Consider the following 23,667-nt stretch of genomic DNA (forward strand, 5'->3'; position numbering starts at 1 on the left):
ATGATCCAATGATTTTGGAGAGCAATTTGGAACTATGCCAAAGGGCTATAAAATTGTGCATACCCTTTGACTCACTAATACCACTTCTAGGTATTTATCCCAAAGAGATGATAAAAATGGGCAAATAATCCACGTGTATAAAAATATTTATAGTAGCTCTTTCTGTGGAGGCAAGGAATTGGAAATTGAGGAGATGCCCACTAATTGGGAAATGGCTGAACAAGTTGTGGTATATGAATGTAATGGAATACTGTTGTGCTATAAGAAATGATGAACAGGCAAAATTAAAAAAAAAAACAACTTGGAAAGACTTGAACTGATGCAGAATGAAATGAACAGAACCATGAGAACATTGTACACAGTAACAGCTACATTGTGAGATGACTGACTTTGATAGACTTGACTCTTCATAGCAATGCAAGAATCTGAGACAACTACAAAAGATTCATGATGGAAATTGCTATCCACACCCAGAGAAAGAATATGGTGTCTGAATGCAGATGGAAACATAATATTTGCTCTTCTTTTCCTTTGTTGTTTTGTTTTGTTACTTCATTCTTATGGTTCCTTACATTAGTTCTAATTGTCCTGTAGATCATGACTAATGGGAAAATACGCTTAACATGAGTGTAAATGTAGAACCTATGTCACATTGTATGCCATTTTTGGTGGGGGGAAAAATGGGAGGGTGAGAAAATTTAAAAAGTAAAATCTTATGGAAGTCAACGTTTAAAACTAAAAATAAATAGATTTAAAAAAAAAGAAATGATGAACAGATGGATTTCAGAAAAAAAAATAGTAGAAATACTTAAATGAACTGATGCTGAATGAAGTGAGCAGAACCAGGAAAACTTTGTACTCAGTAACAGCAACACTGTGTGGTGCTCAGCTCTGATTTTCTTCAGCAATGCAATGATCCAAAACAGTTCCAAAGACTCATAGTGGAAAATGCTATCCACATGCAGAGAAAGAACCATGGAGTCCAAATGAACATCAAGGTATAATATTTTCACTTTTTTTTTCTTTCTCATGAGTTTTTCCCTTTTGTTCTGATTCTCCTTTCACAACATGACTAATGTGGAAATATGTTTAATATGATTGTACATATGTAATCTATACAGATAGCTTGCTCTTTTGGGGAGAGAGGAGGGAAGGGAGGGAGAGAGAATAATTTGGATCTCAAAATCTTGCAAAAAAGAATGTTGGAAACTATCTTTACATGTAATTGGAAAAAATGAAATATTATTAAATGCAAAAATAAAATAAAATGTCTACCAAAGAAAGATAAAACATATAAAGATGTTCATTGTCTATGATATCTTTTAGCAAAGTGCAGTTTTCTTCCTTGTCTCTTTTAATAAGATAATTTTTAAAATTTTTTTCTTCATCTGAGAGAGTGAGACTGATGACTTTGCATGGCACTTCCTAAATAAAATCCAATTCACTTGCTAGTTAAGATATTCCCCTTGTGATGTAATTGGTCCTCTTCAAGAATGAAGGATGAACAACAACAACAATTTTTCTTCAGATAAAGTATAATATAGTCTGCTCCAGCCTTTTACTTTCACTCTGTGTGTCTTTCTGCTTCATATGAATTCATAGGATTCTGATTTTTTAATACACTCTGCTATCCACTTCCATTGTATGAGACAGTTCACCCCATTTCACATTCACAATTATGATTATTAACTTTATTTTCCTCCATCCTATTTTCACCTTGTTTATATTTTTCCTCTCTCTTTCTACCCTGTTCCTCATCAGTGTTTTGCTTCTGAGTATCACCTCTCTCAACCTGTCTTCCCTTCTATCAGTTCCCCATTTTTTTGTCCCCCTCCCATCTTACCTATAGTGTAAGATAGATTTCTATACCCAGATTAGTGTGTATGGTCTTTTTACTTTGAGCCAAACCTGATGAGAGTAAGTTCAAGCAATGTTCACCTCCTTCTCTTCTTTCCCTCTATTGTAATAGATCTTTCACATCTCTTCATATGACATAATTTATGACATTCTCTATCTCCCCTCCCTCTTCTCCAAGTAAAATCCACTTTATCACCCCTTAATTTTTTATATCAGTCCTATGAAGTCAACTTAACCCCACATCTCTGTCTATGCATGCTCCTTCTTACTTTCCCAATAGAGATATAGTTCTTAAGAACTATATCTTCTTGTGGGAAAATATTTTTTTTTCTTTCCCATTTGCCTTTTCATATTTCTCTCTAGTCTTGTAGTTGAAAATTGAATATTCTTTTCAGCTCTTGTCTTTTCATCAGGAATGTTTTAAAGTCATTTATTTTATTGAATATCCATTTTTTACCCTGAAAAAATATGCTCAGTTTTGCTGAGTAGTTGATTCTTGATTGTAATCCAAGATACTTTGCCTTCCAGATATCATATTTCAAGCCCTCTGATCCTTAAATGTAGAAGTTGTTAAGTCCTGTGTAATCCTGTATATGATTCCTCAATATTTGATTTGTTTCTTCCTGGCCACTTGCAGTATTTTCCCTTTCATCTGAGAATTATGGAATTTTGCTATAATGTTCCTGAGAGTTTTCATTTGGCGATCTCTTTCAGGAGGTGATCAGTGGAGTCTTTCAATGACTACTTTACCCTCTGGTTCTATGATATCAGGGCAGTTTTCCTTGATAATTTCTTGACAAATGCTGTCCTGGCTCTTTTTTTTGATCATGGCATTAAGGTAGGTCAATAATTCTTGAATTAGCTCTCCTGGATGTATTTTCCAAGTCAGTTCTATTTTTCCAATAAGATATTTTACATTTTCTTCTATTTTTTTCATTCTTTTGATTTATTTGATTGATTTTTGATGTCTCATAAAGTCATTAGCTTCCACTTGCTCAATTCTAATTTGTAAGAATTATTTTCTTCAGTTAGCTTCTGCACCTCCTTTTCCATTTGGCCAATTCTGCTTTTTAAGATGTTTATTCAATGGATTTTTGTATCTCTTTTTCCATTTGGTCTATTTTACTTTTTAAGGAGTTGTTTTCTTTTTCCATTTTTTCATGCTTCCTTTTCCAAGCTGTTGACTTTTTTTTTTCATGATTCTCTTGACTTTTAAAATTCTTTTGGAGCTCTTCTAGGAGAACTTCTGGGGACTGAAACCAATTTGCATTTCTTTTTGAGGCTTTTCATGTAGTTGTTTTGACATTGTTGTCCTCTTCTGAGTTTGTGTTTTGATTTTCCCTGTTTCCATAGTAGCTTTCTATAGTCAGGGATTTCATGCTTTTTTTTTCCAGCCTATTTCATGACTTTTAAAGTTGAGCTCTGCTCCTGGGAAACCAAAGACTTTGTCCCAAGCATCTTGCATTAGAAGGTCAGGGGATTGGTTGCTGACTTTTTGCACTAGGGGAATCTAGGTCTGGCAGTTGACCTGCTGCTCCATGGTCGCCTGGCCTAGTCTAGCCGGCTTCATTGGGGCCCATGGGTTTGCCAGGACTAACCAGTAACTTGCTGCATTGAGCTGGAGAACTCACAGTTGGCCTTCTCTGCTGCTGGTCTGTTGAGCCAGGCACATAGGTTTTGGTTACTGAACTGTGCTGAGGCTAGGGGCCTCCAGATGGGTTGCTTGGATATCACCTGCACTGGGCTGTGCTCTGCCTTTTACCTAATTGAGATGACCCTTCCTGTAGTCCTTCTAAGTTATCTTGGACTGGAAAATTGTTTTGTCACATTCTTTTGTGGGTTTTATCTCTATATAATTTGTTTTGATGTATGATTTAAAGTTGTTTTGGGGAGACCTCAGGTAATTTTCTGTCTTTTCTTGCCATCTTGGCTCCACCTGCCCTAGTTCAATCTTAAAAAATGCATAAATATGTTGAAAAAGCCATAGACAGGTATATTTGAATTCCATACTCAGAAATATTTAAGATGCTCTCAAAATATTTGCTTTAGTTTCAAAGTATCAACATATCTAGAATTTTACTGGGTCACCATTTCAAAATGTCACATGACTCCTGAAGCAAGATTGCAGAACTGATTATTAAATAGTATGTTTAGGAATTCTTAGGTAAGAAAGTGATAATCAGAAATGAATATAGATTTATTCAAAATAAGTCATACCACTAGACTTTCAAACTACAGAAGTGCCATAGATATAGAATTTGGGTAAGTCTTTCATATCATAATATTTGAGTTAGAGAAATGTGAACCAAATGATAGGAGAGTTAAGTGGATTTGTAATTGATTGAACAGTACAAATACTGTTGGTTAATGTTTCAATGTCAGCCTAAACACAGGTCTTTATTAGTATGACAAATATCTACTTCTTTTTTCCTCATTCAATATCTTTTATTTAAAATTGAGAGAAAAACTTGTATAGTATGTTAATTAGACTTGTGAATGACAGAAAGCTGGGGTTTGGGGAATGACTTATATTAAGGATATAGAAACAGGACTCAAAAGATAACAATAAATGGAATGATAAATCAAAAATAAAGAAATATAAAAGGAAGCAAAACATATTTTGTTCTTAGCCTAAAATGTAGGATAAGGTATACTTGGATTAGTAGCCAATCTAAGTAGAAGAAAAAAGTCTGAGTTTTATTTGCATAGAAACTCAATATAAGCCAATAGTACGATAACACCTTAAAGAAAAAGCAAACAAAATCTTAGTCAGCATTAATACAAGTATGCTGTCCATAACAAGAGAGCCAATAGCCCTATATTAACTCTGTGTATTTTTTACGCCATGCCTGAAGTATCATGTTTAATTCTGAGTACCATGGTTTAAAAGGGACATTGAAAAATTATAGCACATCCAGAGCAATATACCAGAATGGTAAAAATTGTAAACTAGAATTCTTAGCCTAGATAAAAGAAGATAAGGAAGAGCGAATAGACATTAAAGATCTGCCATGTCAAAAATGGATTCCAATTATCCTTAACACCTCCATTGGACCCAACTAGGAAGAATGGACAACAGTAACAAAGAAATAGATTTTAAATAAATGTAAATATGCATTTTATTATGATGAGACTATTAAGCTATGGAACTGATTGCCTATAAGTCTCTGAGCCTAGGTATAACCACATCTATGATGTACATACATGTTATAAGTATGTATGTATACACACAAGTACGTGTGTGTGTGTGTGTGCGCGTTCGTGTGTGTGTGTGTGTGAGACTTTATACATACACCATCAGGGATTCTGTAGCATATACATAAGAGTTTAGAACTGATGGCCGGTATAGAGCAGAAGAGTCCAGATGAAGGGCACTGGCACATAGACATAGCTATAACATTTTATTATTATTATTATTAATTACAAAAGAAGGAGGTAAAAGCTGCTAGTAGGGAGAGTCTCAGCAAGCAGCCTCGATACCAATACTGGACAGCATTTGGGGTGGCGGCAGTGTGTGGATTTTCCTCAGGCACCCAGAAATTAAATGAAAGGAAACTTGTCTATAGAGGCTGCAAGTAAAATTTTACAAGAAGCCTTAGCGATCTCAAAATTGAATCTGATGAAGTAGCCAGGTGATAAAAGTCAGAGCAGAAGCCTCAAGTATTTAAATTTTCTATTATAGGCAAGCACCAGACATCCTTGTAGCCAACACTGAACATTACTTTTGAGCACAGTTGTTATTGACTAAAGAAAATATGGAGTAAAGAAATTTTATAAGCAGTAACATGTTCTGCTGTTTCCTTTCATTTAATCTGAGTAAGAAAGGAAAGAAGAAAAGAATGAAGGAAGGAAAGAAGGAAGGAAGGAAGGAAGGAAGGAAGGAAGGAAGGAAGGAAGGAAGGAAGGAAGGAAGGAAGGAAGGGAGGAAGGGAGGGAGGGAGGGAGGAGGGAGAAGCAGGAAGGAAGGAAGGAAGGAAGGGAGGGAGGGAGGGGGGAGGAAGGGAGGAAGGAAGGAAGGAAGGAAGGAAGGAAGGAAGGAAGGAAGGAAGGAAGGAAGGAAGGAAGGAAGACTAGAAGTAATACTATACCTTCAATGATTGCCTTTTGCCTTATTTCTCTTCCCCAATATATTGCCACACTCATTCTTTTACTTTCACTGTATGTTTTATATTCACTATGTTTTCTACTTCCTTATCTTCCTGAAATACAACCCATCAAACTTGCAGGAAAAATGTTTTGGTAATGAAACATGGTTGTCCTGAAGCCAAAAAAGGTTCCAATTGTGGAAAAGACAATTAGTACACTGAAGTACTTTGAATCTGTAGAAGCACATAGGGACTCACAGGCAGATAAACATTATGTAATTGTTATATAGATAGAGAAATGATACAGGGACATTGAAAACATCTGTCTATCAGTCTTCTCCTGGGGACAGAAATGGAGAATTTTGTGCATTCCATTGTTAGTATAACATTTTTCCTCTCACTGTATGACAAAAATAATCTATGTCAATGTCACAGCTGCCACAACATTTTAACATTCTTTGGAGGTGAAATTCTCAGATTACTGACAATTAAAACAGTAAGTAAAGGAATAATTTCTGCTCTAAGAACATGAAAAAAGATAGTGCCAGAATGTTAATTACCTACAGCTCTTAATAGGTGGCACTTTCAAGAATCATTAGGCAAACTGCTTCGTTGCATGAGCTTCATTATGTTTATCAAGGAAAAAAACATTCATAATCATTTCAATTTTTATTTTGAAACTATTTTACAGAAGCTTTACAACGTTTGTGGGGGTGGAGATAGATGCTCAAGGCATTCAAGACTGAGTGCTCTGTCCATGAATCATTTGGACTTTTACTAGCAATGGATTGAGGATGCACAGGACGGTTGATGTTATGATACTCCATAAACAGCACCTTTAAGCACAGTCACGAACTGCTTGAGTGTCTTTGGTTGAAAGGAGTTTGGAAAACAGATTGGCTATTACTAAAGTAGAACAGCCAAGGCAAGAAAACAGTGGAGTCTTTCTCCTTGCCTGGTTTTACAAAGACACCAAACATTATTTAAAGGCCATGTGCTGCCTTCAAAGTATTTAATCAAATACCACGTAGTAATTTAAAGTAAGAAAATAAGTTTAAAGGAATTTTTAAAAATCATTTCCCCTTTAATTTGGAAATAAGTTTCTTTTAATGAAATGAATAATTATAAGGAAAGTGATGATTACCCCTACCAGGTGATACTTTCCCATATTTTGCATGTGTTCGATTATGTAGGTGTATATCAAATCAATCAACAAGTATTTTAATGTCTTATTATATGCCCAGCACTATGTCAGTTATATTAGGGATTAAAAAAGTAGTATACCTTTATTCTTACCCTCAAGTAACTAGAATGTCACTGGGAATCAGAGGACCTGAGTTGGAATATTCGTTCTGATATTTATTGACCATTTTTTCTCAGACAAGTTCCTTAATCTCCCTGGACTACACAGTCTTCATTAATAAAATAACATGCTAAGACTAGAAGATCATTAAGATTCCTTTAAGCTATTCAGCTTCTAGATTCAAAATAATTAGAGAATCATAGAAAAAAATGCCTTATACATGTGGATGTGCCTGCTATAAATTATACTATGATCCAGCGTAATGAAATTATTACCCTTCAGTTTCCAAATGTTATTGTTACCTCTTTATTCTTTATCAGTCATAGCTGATGAGATAGTGACATTCATGGTATTATTTCTAGTAATACAGTTGTATTAGATAACCTATATACCATCACATGAGATAGCACTTCACCTGTCACTCACCTCCATTATGTGTTCATCCTTCAGTGTATGGTTCATATATCCATCTTGCTTTGGTTTTCGTGGTTGTTAGGCTACACAAAATTTATCTCGAAGATCTATAGAAGGGTATTTAGATGATGCAGTAGAGAGAATACTGGGTCTGCAATCAGGAGGTCCTCAGTTCAAATACAGTTTCAGACACTTCTTAGCTATGGGAGCCTGAGCAAGTTACATGACCTCTGTCTGATTCAATTTCCTCATCTGTAAAATGGAAATAATAATAGCATCTATCCCCGAGGCTTGCTGTCAGGATAAAATAGGATGATTTCTTTTAAGCACTATAGAAACCATAAAGTACTATGCAAACACTATTATTACTTTAGTTATTACTTTTATAAAGTGAGAATTTTGGCTTCCTTGGTGATATGGGTAACTCTCCTCAGCTTGAAGAGATTTGGTAATTATCAAACAATAATGGTTACTCCCCCCTTTCCTATTCATATTTACTTGACTAATCAGATAGAGAAAAGCATTACCACCAGCAGTAATTGTTTTCCATCATGGGTATCAGGGAATAGTTTACTATAATTCAAGAGGAGACAGGCCTAAGATCTATCTTTTTCCCAGCTTCCAAAGCCCTAAAGGAATTTATTGGAGTATGTCATATTGGACATACTCCAAAGAGTAAAACATCCAGTTTTCATAGTTTCTTCTCATACATGTCCACCAAAAATATGTACACGTTGATAGAAAGAGGCTAGGGAACTTTTTATTTTTGTCTATGGATCTCTGTCTCTGAATACAGTACCTGACACATAATAAGTGCTCAATAAATGTTTGTTAAGTGATTTATTAAAGGATTCAGAGGCTATTTGTGTTAATTTGTTATGTTTATGGAGGGCCACCTACCTTAGATATAGCAACTACATAAAAGTAGGTACTTTCCATCACTGTGAATATAATGGTAGCCATCTGAACCAATCTAATATCTCTTAGGTCATTTATTCTCTGTATTGCTGTCAGGAACAATTAATTTTTCCCCTGAAAGTAGGATCCTTTCGGTATCATATCACTCACCATTACTCCAGTCTTTAATTTATTAGTGGCCAATGTTTATCATTCCTTGTATCCCACTGGTTATAGTCTGCAGGAAGAATGTTTTGGTCATGATTAAGTGACCCATATCTACTCTTGTAACTTCCTTCCCTACCTGTAACAAAAGGGGGGGGGGTGGATTCCATGATCTATAAAGCTTCTTCCAGTGTTAAATCTATAATCCTTTGATTTCTCCCAGCCACATAACTGTATCTGCCAACTTTTCATGTCTTAACGTCTCTCTTATGTGCTATGACTCCTGTATGTCCATATGGAAATAGACTAGTTTGCCATGTAGGAGTTGAAAAGAGCAAGGAAGAGGTAATTGGTCACTCCAACCAGAATTTTGACCATAAAGCAACAATGGCATCCAGAATGCCAAGGGGACAGGACCAAGGCTTAGTTACCCTTATAGGTGATGGAGAGGGAAAGACCTGTATTATCTCTCCCTGCCCCCATCAGCTAATTACCCTGGTGTTGTTGAGCAAAGCAGAAGAAAATGATTAGACTGCTGGCTGGGTTTACTACAAGTTTATGTTTTGCAAATTCAATGAGGTCTTCAGTAAGGCAAAGCAATAATTCTACATGTCCCTAATCAATTCTCTATCCCATTCATCGCCATGGCTCTTCTAAATCTTTTCTTCCCTCCTAAAATGTCCTAATCTCCTTCTTCCTGTATACTTTCAGCTGAAAACCTTGATGCAAATTTCACTGGGGGAAAAAATGAAGCCATTTGCAGACAGCTTATGTCACATTACTAAGATACTTTCTGTCACTATTCCTCCTTTTTCCCATGCTTTGATGAAGTGACCATTCTTTTTGACAATAAAAACCCCTTGAAAGTCTCAATAATCCCATTCAATTTTCATTAGATTATCCCCTCTTTCATATTTACTCTCACTAATAATATCTCTCCCTGTCTGCTGCTGCTTCCCTACTTCCTACAAACATGTCCATATTGTCTCCATCCTCAAAAAATACTATCACTTGATCCTTCCATCTCTGCTCACTTTATTTCTATATCTTCCCTCCCCTTTAAGGTCAAACTCCTTGAGAAGGCCTTCTGCAATTACAGTTTCCATTCCCTTTCCTCTCACTGTCTTTTTTACACATGAAGAAATTAAAGACATTTTCCCCAACTCAAGTCAACTAAAACTTCTCTTTCTAAAGTTACTAATAATCTCTTAAGTACAAAATCTTTTTTTTAAATTTTAATTTAATTTTTTTTTAGGCAATTGGGGTTAAGTGACTTGCCCAGGGTCACACAGCTAGTAAGTGTTAAGTGTTTGGTCTGAGGGTGGATTTGAACTCAGAGCCTCTTGACTTCAGGGCCAGTGCTCTATCCATTGCACCCTCTAGCTGTCCCTTAAGTACAAAATCTTATGGCCATTTCCCAATTCTCTTCCTTCTTGACCTCTCTAAAGTTTCTAACACTGTCAATTATGCTCTTCTTGAAACCATGTTTAGGTTTTAGTGACACAGCTTTCTCTTGCTTCTCATTCTATCTGTCTTTACACTCCTTCTCTGTTTCCTTTTCTGGATATTCATCTATTTCACACCCACTATGAGGGTTCCCTAATTGTCTTTCCTTGGCCTCTTTCTTTTTCTCTCTGTACTATTTCACTTGGTAACATCATCAGATCCCATGGTTTCAACTAGAGCCTCCTTGCAAGTGATTCTCAGATCTGTTTTGTCCAGCCCTAACTTCTCTGCTAATCTCTAGAATCTCATCATCAACTGCCTATTAGAAATCTGAAACTGAATGTCCTATAGACATCTTAAATTCAAAATTCCTTCCCCTTCAAAAAAAATCCTCTCTTCACTTCCCAATTTCACTATTAATATCGAGGGTACCATCATTCTTTTCAACATACTGACCCACAACCGAGGTGTTATTCTTAACTTATCACTCTCACTTAACATATCAAATCAAGGATCAAGTCTTCTGTGACATTTCTCAGATACGTCACATTCTCCTTCTGAGACTGCAACCGCCTTATTGTAGACCCTCATCATGGCATGACTGAAATGTTGCAATAGTCTGCTAGTAGACTTTCCTATCACAAGTCTTTCCCCACTTCAAACCATCCTCCACTTAGCTATCAAATTGACATTCCTAAAATGTAGGTCTGACCATATCAACCCCTCCTTCCCTTTAGTAAACTTTAGTGGATGCCTATTCTAAGATAAAACATAAAATATTCTGTTTAGGTTTTTAAACCTTTCATAACCTGGCCCTTTCCTACTTTTTCAGTCTTCTTAAAACTAACTCCCTTTCATGTTCCCTTTGAATCAGTGACACTGGTATCCTTGATGTTCCTTTTACATGATACTCCATCCTTGACTCCATGCATTTTTACAAGATGACTCCCAAGCGAGGAATTCTCTTCTCCCTCATCTTTACTTCTAGCATCTCTGTATCCCTTTAATCCTCAACTACTAAAGTCACCACCTCTGCAAGAAGCCTTTCTAAATTCCCCTCAGTTACAGTGTCTTCCCTCTGAGACTACCTACAATATATCCTGAATATATCCTATTTGTACAAAGTTGTTTGCATATTGATTACCCCCATTAAACTCTGACATCCTTTGGAGTAGATATTCTTTATTGTCTTTCTTACTTTCCCCTGGCACATAGTAGGCTCTAAAAAAAATACTAATTGACTGACAGAACTTAGCCTTGGCATAAAGTCTCAACCCAATATATGAAGCTGGAAACATGAGTATACATAAAAGAACTCCTATTACAATATGGAAATAGTGTGGGTTAAGAGAAGCCTAAGAGATAAACCCAGAAGAGGATAACTCCACAAAAAGAAAAATACAAATGACTTGAAAATACTCTAGGAATAGATCCAAAAATTAATCAAAATTTAAAAATTGAATGTATTCTTAAGTTAAAAATATTGAAAGAAACAATAGCTTACAACAAAAGATATAAAACATGACTGTAGCAGTAGCCTATTTGAAAAATAAGAACAGGGCAAATACAACTAAATGATCAATGTAGAAAGAAATATTAGAATAATAGGAAAAGGCTGAAAAAATAAGAAAAACTTGTTATCTATCTACATAAAACAACTGACTTGGAAAATGGGTCAAGAAGATAATTGAAAAGTCATTAAAAATTAAATGGACAAATTAAAAAAGAAACCATTACATAGCATTTCACAAAATATTAAAATAAAAGCCTCCATAACAATTAGAATCAGAGGGATAGAGAGAATCTGCCAGTTACCTCTCAGAATTAACTACAAATTAAAAACATTTAAAGTGGCTTCACCAAAATCCATACCTTTTCTTTCAGAAAATGAATATTGTAAGCAGCAGAAATAATAGTTCAAGCACCAAGAAACCACAGTCAATATCACACAAAATTATTTTGCAACTACTCTAAATCAAAGGAAATCTTAAAATATTGTAGAGCAAAAGGTAAATGTATGAGGTTTAAATACAAGAATAAAGTATCTAGCAAATTTGATCATATTACTACAGATGAAAATAGTATTTATTAGAAACAGGGATTTTAATGCATTCATGATGAAAATGCCAGAGCTAATTTTGTTTTCCCCAAAATACAAAAAGGAGATACTGGGAAAGCAAAAAACTGGAAACAAAATGAGTCCTATGTTACAAAGTTGTCTCATATTGAGCTTATAACCTGTTAGGTGTTGTGATTAGGTAACTAAGAAGATAATGGTTTAATAACAAAAGCAGATATCTTGGCAGGAAAAGAAAGTTTTAGGGATTAGATAGTGAGTTCAGTGTTGCACTTTTTGAGTTGGAGGTATCAGTGACATATCACTGTGAACAACCAAGTAAGAAGTTAGAAATGACATCCTGAAGCTTGTTTTTCATCAGCATCTTAATTTCCTCATACCAACAGATAAGGTGAGCTTGCAACCCCATTATTATTTCATGTAGCTACTCTCTAGACTTTTGTCAGTCCACACTCAAACAGTATGTTGGGACTAATTTTCGTAGCTAACCTGTTTTTTATGTTTTAAATATTTAATTTAACTTAGATGGATTACCTGAGTTATTAATAAGCATTTGTCACTGGTCAGTCCATAATTCAGCATCTTTTCCCTGACCCCACTGAGGCAAGGCATACCTACAGTACTTCTCAATGGCATTTTAAAAAAATCTTTTTACAATTGTTTTACATTTGTACTTCACAAATAAATGCATACCATGCAAGATGCCACAAGAATTCAAAAATGCAAGTGATAGTTAAAACTTACAGAAATACATCATGATGATCATTTGCCAGGAGTTGTGTATTTTTTTAACTTTCAAATCACTGTCAAGATTCTATTTTAGGTGAGCATGAAAGAAGAAATGCATATTCTGTTCAACAACCACCATAAACCCACACTGGAGTCTAAGCACCAAGGAGAGAAACTTATGAATTATAAGAATTAACCCAAGAACAAATAATAGAGACTAAGGAAGTGGGTGGCCATATTTCATCTCTTGACTAGTCTGTTACCTAGGAAACAAAAGACCAAATGATTGCACAAATGACCCTATACCTGTGGGTTTAAATTGATGAAATTATATAGGACTTCAGTCTGTAGAGAATGAGGAAGGCAAATGTCAGAATGCTTGTTTATTAGGCAAAGTAGAAGAATTTAAAAGGTTTATCTTAATGTGGATGAGTTTTTAAAAATTGTTTATTATTCATGTCTACAGGCTTTATTATCCTGGTCCCTATCCTAACAAAGCACTAGGACATAAAATCACTACCCACCTACCCTAGTGATTATTTACCTTTTATTCAAGCATTGCTATATTAGAAGCTAATCACTAACTCCACTCTAGCTCCCATCAGTAGGGCTCAACTGGATTCCAACAGACATCCAGATGGTATCAGTAGGACATCATTTTGACTAGTAGCAAGGAATTTATTAATTTCCTTTGTCTGCTGGACATCCACAAAGGCAATACTGTTTAAGAAACCACAGAGTGCACACATGGTGTTTGACAAACACTTCTCTCATAAATTTTGCGTCCTATAAGAACCTGGCAATGCATTACCTATGATAAGCGTAACAACTCTCTGTGAAAATATTAAGTAGTCACTAAAAGGATAAAAGTATTTTGCCTCTTCTTGAGAAAATAACCATGGAATCCTGATAGAAATGTGTAACAATTTAAAGTACATGTCTTTCCATAGAGAACCATTTGTCTCTGAACTCTCAAACAGAAGAATGCTACAACCAAATGACATCAGGAATTTTTATGCTATTTTTTTCCCTTTCTTAAAGATTCAATTATTACTTTTCAATATAATGAATATGTTTATGAGTTACAAATGATAACGAGGCTAAGTATTACAATAATTGTATTGAAGCAGCAAAAAAGTGTCTGTGTACACAGAGTGACCCTTTTGTATGCTTGAGTGAGTTTGGAGTGTGTGTTCTGGACAGTTTCTGCCATTCTGATGTTCATCAACTAAAGGACACCTCCAAACAATACATGGTCACCCCCTTCTACTTCACTTTCCTATGCACATGGTTGAGCAAAATTGAGGTCTTCTGCTGGTTGCAACAGGATGCTGGGGGAAGAAGAGGCACAGAGTATACTGGCAGAGAGTACAGCAGAAGGGAAATCCCTAAGTGCATGCCAAAGCACAAGCCTATGTTTCAGTTTGTTTGCCCTGCTATATTGTGGAGGCTGAGTAGTTAGGTTCTGAATGTGCATGAGCTTTCTCTGTTGTCTATTTATAAGGGTGTTATTTTGTCTGACTTCTTCATTTATTTTCCCATATAGAGACTTGCAACTGCTCTGTTCTATGTTAGGATATAATTCCTGTTTGGAGGATTTCTTGCAAATTAGTGGGGACTAGAGAAAACATTTAGTCCTCTATCTAACTGGTCAACTGATGCAAAAATCCAATGTATTTTAATCAGTGTCTGTAAGATAAAGAAGTCAGACTCATTGCCCTTTAAAGTCCTTCCAGTTTATAATTCAAGTTCCTATGATATTTCTGAAAATCTTTCATTTCTACTAGTATTCCTAGTTAGATGTACAAAGTTTACTATTTCACAGGTGAGTTCAAATCTTTAACTTATATGGTATGCGAGCACAGAATGTTACTGCTAAAAGAGTCATTAGAAAAAAAAACCCTGAAAAAATTGATTCTTGGAGTTGGGAAGGATCTTGAAGGTCTTCAAAACACCAAATTACTTCAGTAAACCAAATTATAGTCAAACATGTTTTGAGATTTTTTTTTTTAGTAGAGAATACAGTCTTGTGCTTTCACTTTTGAAGGCAAAACCTGGTAAGATATCTCCTTCTAACCAAGAGAATTAGTGTAACTCTTCTGCAGTTTGAAGTCTTGGAGAATTGCGTGGATTACTGGGAGACAACATGAGTCATACACAGTCATACAGCCTGTATTTGTCAGGGGCCAGATCTGAACTTTTTCCCTTCTAGTTTGGCTTTTGTTCACTCACCATGCTGCTTTAAATAAATGTTGTATATTTAATAAGTATCATTCTACTCCACAGTCAGTTAACAAGCTTTTCATAACTCTTACTATATGCCAGGCACTGTAATGACATGCTGGGGACACAAAGAAAGGCAATAACAGAGCTCCTTCCCTCATACTGTAATGCTAAAAACAAAATGCATTAAACAAGATGTATACATTATAAATAGAAAGCAATCTCAGAGGGAAGGCACTAGCATTAAGGGGTGAGGAAGGACCTCTTGCAGAAGATTAAAATGAGCTGAATCTTGTAGGAATTCAGGAAAGATGTGTGAGGAGTAAGACGATTTCATGCTTGGAGAAGAGCCAATGAAAAGATGTCTGTCAAGTCTTCAACTGGAGTATTCTGTGGGAGGAATATCCAATAGTTCAGTGTAGCTAGATTATAGAGTACATGAAAGGATTAAGGTATAAGATGACCAGAAAGACTGAAGAGGAACTAGTTTTGAAAGACTAAATGCCAAAGAAAGTAATGTATTCTGAAGGTAACAGGAAGACATTGCAGTTTATTGAATTGGGGAGGAGGCTGACATAGTTAGACTTGTTTTTCAGGAAAGTAACTTTGTCATTTAAGTGGAGGATAGGTTGGAATGGGAAGACAGGAAGTAGGAAGACCAAACCAACAAGCTATTGCAATAGTGAAGGCACGAAATGATGAGAGCCAGCACTAGAATAGTACCTGTGAGAGTGGAGGAAAGTGGATACATACTCAAAATAAGAAGGTAAAAATGAAAAGATTGAATATTTGGATGTGCATGATAGTGAAGAGTCAATGATGCCACTAAGACTTTGAGTGTGGGTGATTAAGAGAATGGCAGTACCTTTAATAGGAATAAGAAAGTTGGGAAGAGGAAAGGGTTGGGGGTAAGAGGAGATAATAAGCTCTGTTTTGAATATATTGAATTATAGTCCAAAAGCACTGTCCTTGGGAGAATTAATCCATTTTCATTGTTATCCATGCTCCAAGACCCAGACATTGTGATTGGTGACTGAAGGCAAATTCACCTAACCTGGTCTCAGACCCCCAGCTATGATTCACTTTTACATTCCATCTAGCTGTCCTTGGAGACTATCTTGCCATTAGCTGTTCTGAACATACCCTCACCACTCTCATGCTTTGTCTTCTACCTCTAGCTGTGGGGACAGTAATCAGATCAATAACACTATTGCTTCTGGAGTTTCAAGTTAACTGCCTGCCTAATTGATCAATAGAAGTCCAGACCAGACACTGGTCACAACTCCTTTTATATACATTGTCTTTCTGTGTTAGAATGTAAACTTTTTGAAGGCAGTGATTAGATAATTATTTTCCATTTATATTCCCAAAACTGTGCTTAAGTAAAGGCTTACTTTTTTATTCCTAAATAATTTTATTCCCTAAAATTGTGATGGTAATAAAACACTTGAGATGTATCTAAACAAACAATGACTAACTGCCCAAGGAGAAAGGGAGAAACTGTTAAAATAATATAATGGTATGCTATTCACAATTCTCTTGAAAATTCTATAGATAAAATTATTTGGAACTTAACTCCCAGCTAACCATGAGAAATGTGACACAAGGGTTATAAGGGATAATTATGTATTCTCATTTTGGGGGCCCTTATGAATGGAATGACATCATTTTCCAGGGTTGTTTTTCTTTGTTGCCCCTGAGTAAATTGGATAGAATCTGCCTGCTTGGAAGAAAATAACCTTGTTGCTGGCAGATTCAGGTTTTCTTTAGTTTAGGGGATGTTTTTTATTTGTTTGTTCATTTACTTCTCCTGCCATTCAATTCTTTATTATTTTTTTTTAATTTTACCTTCTTATCTCAAGTCACAAATGCCTTTACTGAATTTCCATTTTGTTCATTCAAATTGGAGAGCTTTTTACTCATGATCAGAGAGATGTGAAACAATTTGCTCTGCGGATGAGCCCTGTGTGAAAATTAGGTTGTTGGGGGTTTTTTATTGATTTTGAAGTCAGTAAAACTGTCTTCTTCCTCAAACCTATGGGCTAAGTCTTGTTTTAGCAAAAATAATCAGCTATTTTATTATTTAACATTATTTAACAATTAGAATTATTTTCTGTATTTAACAGAAATCAATCAACAATCATTCTATTACACAACTACCAGAAACTGTGCTAGGTGTTCTAGCTAAAAACATGAAAGTAAAATCAATCCCCTCTCTTAAGGAGCTTAAATTCTACTTGGGGTGAAAAGTGAAATGAAAGATAGTCACAGATAAGTAAACAGAAGATACACACACATACATATATATAGAGATAGATAGACATAGATATACACATCTTTGTCTTTTCATATTTCTATGTCTGTCTCTCTATCCCTGTCTCTCTCTCTCCACATCTATCTATCCAACTATCTATCTATCGATCTGTAAAAAGATGATGGTGTGAGAAGTGGGGGGAGGGATAAATGTCTGGGAGACTCAGGAAAAGACTCTTGAAGGAAGCAGAGGTTGAACCTAACTTTGAAGGGAGTTAGGGCTTTCCCAAAACAAAGGGTAAGAGGGAGAGTATTCCAGGCATAGGAGGCATATTGTACAAAAACATAGGCATGGGTTATTGATTTTCCTATGTGAGCAACAGCAAGCTTACTTAGAGCAAGTAAGCTAGTTTGATTGGTAAGAACATGAGTAGTATGTGCATAACTTGGAAAAGCAGTATGGAGCCAGATTGTAAAAGACTTAAATGATAGAGAAGTTTGTATTGTATCTGAAGAGCACCAGGAAGCCATGGTCATCTGTATGCATTTGGAATATCAGTGGGCAGTTGTATAAAAGATAGTCAGAAAGCAGAGAGCCTGAGTCTATAGACATCAATTTGGAAGTTACTGAAATAATCCAGACAATAGATGACACACATCTGGCCTAGGGATGATTGTAGTGCTAGTAGAGAGAAGGAGACTGATGGTAGAGAGTTTGAGGAGACAGAATCAATAAAATTTGAAACTGATTGGAAATATGGGTTGTGAGAGCAAAGAATCAAAGATGACAGGTGGTAAACCAAGGTGACTGTTCATATGGTTTTTAAAGGTCTCCTAGTCTGATTATCTCATATAGAAATCCATTTTATAGCATCCTTGACAGGTGGTCATATAACATCTACTTATATATCTCTTGTGACAAGAAGCTTATTATCTCACAAGACAACTCACTGTATTGTTAAACATCACAAATATCTAAAAGTTCTTCTTTACAGTGATCTTATATCTGTTGCGTAACTTCTACAGCATACAGACAACATGGTATAGTGGGAAGACCGGGTATGTGGGGAGACCCCAGTTTGAATCCTAGTTCTGGCATATACTATATAAACATGAACAAATTATTGAATCTCTCTGAGTGTTTCTTTTTCAGCAAAATGGTGATATCTTGTCCATGTACTTCACATGAGATAAGAAGTATCATATGCCAGGTGAGTCATACTACCACAACATTGACTCCTAGCTCCTCTCCAACCCTGATGAATACAACCCAAGACACTGAACTAAAGACCAGTGGAAGTAACCATACCCCCCCCCAAAAGCCACAAGCCCTGTTTATAACCTGGCCACCATTGCTATTACTGAAGACAGCAATCTCTGGCAAGAAAGTGCCCATATTACCATTTAACACTACCAACAACCAATGACCAACTACAACCGATAGGCAGGTAAGCTCAAGAGTGTCAGGAATGCCAATGCTTCCCAGACTATGAGTCCTGCTTCCAGTCCAACCCCCAGAACCATTAACCCAGGAAGTAACCATTTTAGATGCTACCTGGGAACTGTTTTCACAGATACTACATGTAGCACCCATCTTCTTAGTAACCATAAATCAGGAAAAAAATGTTCTTGACACCAAAGTCCATGGCACCACCAAATAGTTCAAAATTAGACACAGTTATGATTTTATCAATGGGAATAACATTTAAAAAGGATGTGATGCTATTTGCTTTGCAGAAGGACTACGGTATCTTTCCATCACACTTGCAGTATATGTTTTCTCTTCCATTAGAATTCTAGTTCATTGAGAACAAGAACTGTTTCTACTTTTCTAATTGCATAATCAGCACTTAGAGCAGTACTTTCCACATAAATAAGTCATTAATATGGGCTTTTTCACCCTTTTATTCACAAGGTTTAGGAGTTGCTTTGCATATGCTAAATCAATACCTATAGGTTATCACTCCTTCCTTTTGTACTGGTTCTATATACTATACAGAATATATTTAATCCTTTTTCCAAACAATAATCATTCAAAGAGAAACAAATACTGCACAGATTTTAGGTCTTCTCTTGCTAAACATCCTCAGCTCCTTCAAATGTTTCCCAATTTAAAACGATTTCTAAATGATTTGCCTTTATTAACAAGTACTAGAATCTAATTATGAATTGCCCATGCCTTTTTTTTTTAACAAATTATTGTTTTCCTCTTTGGCAAAATGGCCAGGCCACATCTATAAGGTTTAAATTTCTCCTCCCCAAACTATCAGTTTCTCAACACCACTAAACAGTTTTGTAATATATGGAAAGAGTGGAGATCTGGTACTGGGAGAGCCAGGCAAGAGAAGCAAAGAGTCGAAATTAGGCACAAGTAAGGGCAAGGCATAGAATTACTACACTAAGGGATTCTCAATATTGAGACAGGCTTCAGCAGAAGCAGGAAGCTTATCATATACTTTTGCTGGGGAAGGAACAAATCTTACATATGTTGTCTTTACTGTGGCACAGAACTATTAGGGAGTTAATAAAGGTAGCTACCATATCTGGACACAGCCAATGCAGGCCAAAAAATTAGTAGAACTGTTTTTTTGTTTTGGGGGTTTTTTTGGAGGGGGTGGCAAGATTTAGTCTTCTCAGTTTTCATAAAAATTATGTAGGTAGGGGATTTATCTGCTGTTAGCAAATGTATCAGTCTCCAGCCTACTAATAAAAGGAGTACTAAAAAAAAAAAATCAAGAGAGCTAGAAAGGAAAGGCAAGAAGTTTGGCAAGGAACAATGGACATTTGGTGCAGCAAACACTGGAAACAAACTTTAAAATTTCCAGAACAAATTCAGAAATATACAGTAGGTACTTCTCACATGGTAGTACCACTGGCCCTTTGGGTAGAATGGATATTTTGATATTACTTATAATATCTGGAATGGAGGCAGAAACATAACAAGTTGACAGGTAATTTGCAAGTTAATACTGATTCATCACTAGATGAAAGCAGGGTATCATGTCTAATTAATACCTGTACTGAATTCAAAATGTAGATAATTTGTTTTTTATTCATTCCCATCTATCTTGAACACTTGAATTCTCCCAATTCACAGTGCGATATAAGTTGATATCTTCTAGACACAGCAGTTTGGGCATTGGCATTCCAAGATGACATAAGTGATTTGCTAATGACAGGCTACCAACACTTGAAATTGCTCTAAATGAATAAAATTATTGACTCTCTAAATACTTTCTCTAGACAGGAATTCAGGCCCATTTTGTCTATATTTAAAGATCATTTACTAAAAAGATGTCACAAAAAATCACATATATATAATTACTTAAAAAAATCAGTGGGTAGCTACTTTTTGAAGATTTGTCTGGATGGTTTTTGAGGGAATTAAAGACAAACAATCATGTTTTATCTCAGTTAAGTGAATAATAAAGAAGAAAAGAGATATGAAAGGGAATTTTTTTTCTTTTACATTCAAATATATCACTTTCAAAAAGTTTTTAAAGAGTACTTTAATAATAATAGTAGCTTATAAATATGGTTCTTTAAGGTTTTCAGAAGTGCTTTATACATGTCTCATTTGATCTTCACAACAGCACTGAAGTAGTTGCTATTATCATCTCCATTTCAAAGATGAGGAAACTGAGGGCCCAAGTGGTTAAGTGGTTTCCCTAGGTGACACATTTAGGAAGTATCTAAGATAGGTTTTGAACTCAGGGGAGCATCAGCTTGTCTGTTTGATTAAGTGATTACATGGCATGCATTAAGAAAAAAGATAAGTAGCAAAGAAAAGAGAGAGGCTATGGACAATTTTGTCACTTTTTTTTTTCTCATTTGGCCATGGTCCATAGCTCACAGTGTTTTTATTGAGCATTCAACTTGGGCAGTTATGAATTAGTTTGACTCAAAAAATGTAAAACCCTTCTTTTTTTTGTTTTAGCTAAAAATACTGTGAAGAATTAACATAGAAATAGATTTAGATAACTAACAGCCCCCTTAACATAACTCACTTTTAAAATTTGTGAAAGTGTCTATCCTTTACAGAGGGAGGGACCTATTAATGCAACTACTACCAATACTAAAAATAAGAACAGAACACTGACTATATTAATTAATTTACTGACTACTTCTTCAAGAAAAGTATGTTTGAAACAAAGCAAGAATGTGCTTAGAGAGGCAGTGTAGTATACTGTCCATACAGGATGTCCCAAAAAGTCTTAGTGCAGCTTTAAGCTTAAATTGTTTAAAACTGCGCTAAGAATTTTGGATCACCCCATATTTATTTATTTGGAGAAAATCAGATTATGGCAAATAATGCTACATAAAACATACAACAAACAAAATTATTCTTTTACAATAGTTTCAATAGTTGAAGAAATATGTTTCTGTGATTTTACACTTTCCTACAGAGCTTTTAAAAATATTATGATAAGTTATATAAAACATGTCAATTTCTCTTTTTGAATTCTGTGGTTCTATTGTACTTATTTCCCTGCTGTTATTCCTTAAGCTCATTTGGGGGAGGAGGCATAGTTAATAAATCATCTATTATGTCAAAATTGTCTTATTTGTAGCAACACAGAGATTGACAAAGATCTAATCTATCCACAGCTATTTGAGCTATATTTTTCCTTCCATGTGCCCTCAGTATGAAGCTTATCCTGAGCCTATCTACTAGGTATTGCTGGTGAACCAGCACTGCAGTGAGACTTGCTATACAAATAATGACAGCCGTACTCTGAACTCTGTTCAAATTGTTCTTAGTCTATGGATTCGGTCAGTGAACTGGAACCATTTGAGAGCTGGAAGTCTTGTTTCCGCTGACAAGCTTTTCAGCTTGATGTCCCAGATACACGGTATTTACCAGTTTACCATTTTATAGATGACTGCCCTAAAGGGGGGAGAATCATTCAACTCTTCAGATACAAATTTGAAAGCCTCTTAAAAAAATAGATTGCACATCTGTTAGGGAATGCAGTAAGGAAGGCATAGTTTAAGTCCTCACAATTTTATCATAAAAATGTTTTCTACACCAAAATAATTAGCCTATTTTTAAAATTATGTCCCATGGCAAATTTAAAATATCCAAGATAAAGTACTTCCAAGTTAAAATATTTCTGAGTGAACATAATCTGATCCACAGATTCTATCATTCTATCAGTTATATATGTGTGTTATACATGTAATATTAATATATATATGTGTGTGTGTGTGTTATACATGTAATAGTAATATATATATGTGTGTGTATATATATATATATATCCTTCATATATATGTGTGTGTGTGTGTATATATATATATATATATATATATATATATCCTTCATTATTATTTCATGTGTGCATATCTTTAATCCCCAACTAGATCACATGATTCTTCCAGGCATGGGATGTTTTCTTAATTATTTTTGAAATATATTAAAGAGAGTAGCATCGTGCTAGATACACTGGAATGGTTTATTTTATATTTACTGACTACTTACATTTAACAAACTCATAATGATACTCCATTGGCTCTGCAATAGATCTTAGATCCACTATGGATCTTACATCCAAACTTAGGCTGATTTCAATGAAACCCTTCATCTTACAGAAGAAAGAAATTGAAATCCAGAGAAATGAAGTGATTTGGCCAAGGTCAAATAACAAATTAGTGACAAAAGTGGGATCAGAGAAACAGTATTTGTATAGAGAGCAAAAACAGTTTGGAGAGTCAAGGAGGACAGTATGATTTCATGTGCAAGTGGAAAGAAAAGAAATAAAAGAGAACAAGCTTGCATTAAGTGTGCCAGGAACTGTGCTAAGCACCATAGTATATTATTTCATTTGAAAAATACAAGACATATGAGAAGCATTTTTGGCCTTTGTCCCAGTGCATCTGGCTCATATTCTCAATGAGGAGGGAACTAGGCACCAGGAGAATGGTCTAATGACAAAAGGACCCTGTGGGTGATGGCCTCTATGGTTCTGTCAACACAATGGCCCATTGGCAGCATAAGACCCCAAGGAAAAGCACCGAGATAGCTGAAATGAATAGGAATAAACTTTAGTTGATGTGAAAGGATCATGCCATAGATTGCTCCCTGTTTTGTGCATGCCCCAATAGGTTTAAGGTCATCTTCTCTGTCCTAAAATAGAAAAGAGCTGCTTAAGCTTGGACAACAAAGTAAATAATTCAATAACACAATGGAAGTCTAAAAAGTCTAATATGGGGAGTCA

This window comes from Phascolarctos cinereus, unplaced genomic scaffold (genome assembly GCF_003287225.1).
Source record: "Phascolarctos cinereus isolate Bilbo 61053 unplaced genomic scaffold, phaCin_HiC Scaffold_5;HRSCAF=322, whole genome shotgun sequence".
Classification (NCBI taxonomy): Eukaryota; Metazoa; Chordata; class Mammalia; order Diprotodontia; family Phascolarctidae; genus Phascolarctos; species Phascolarctos cinereus.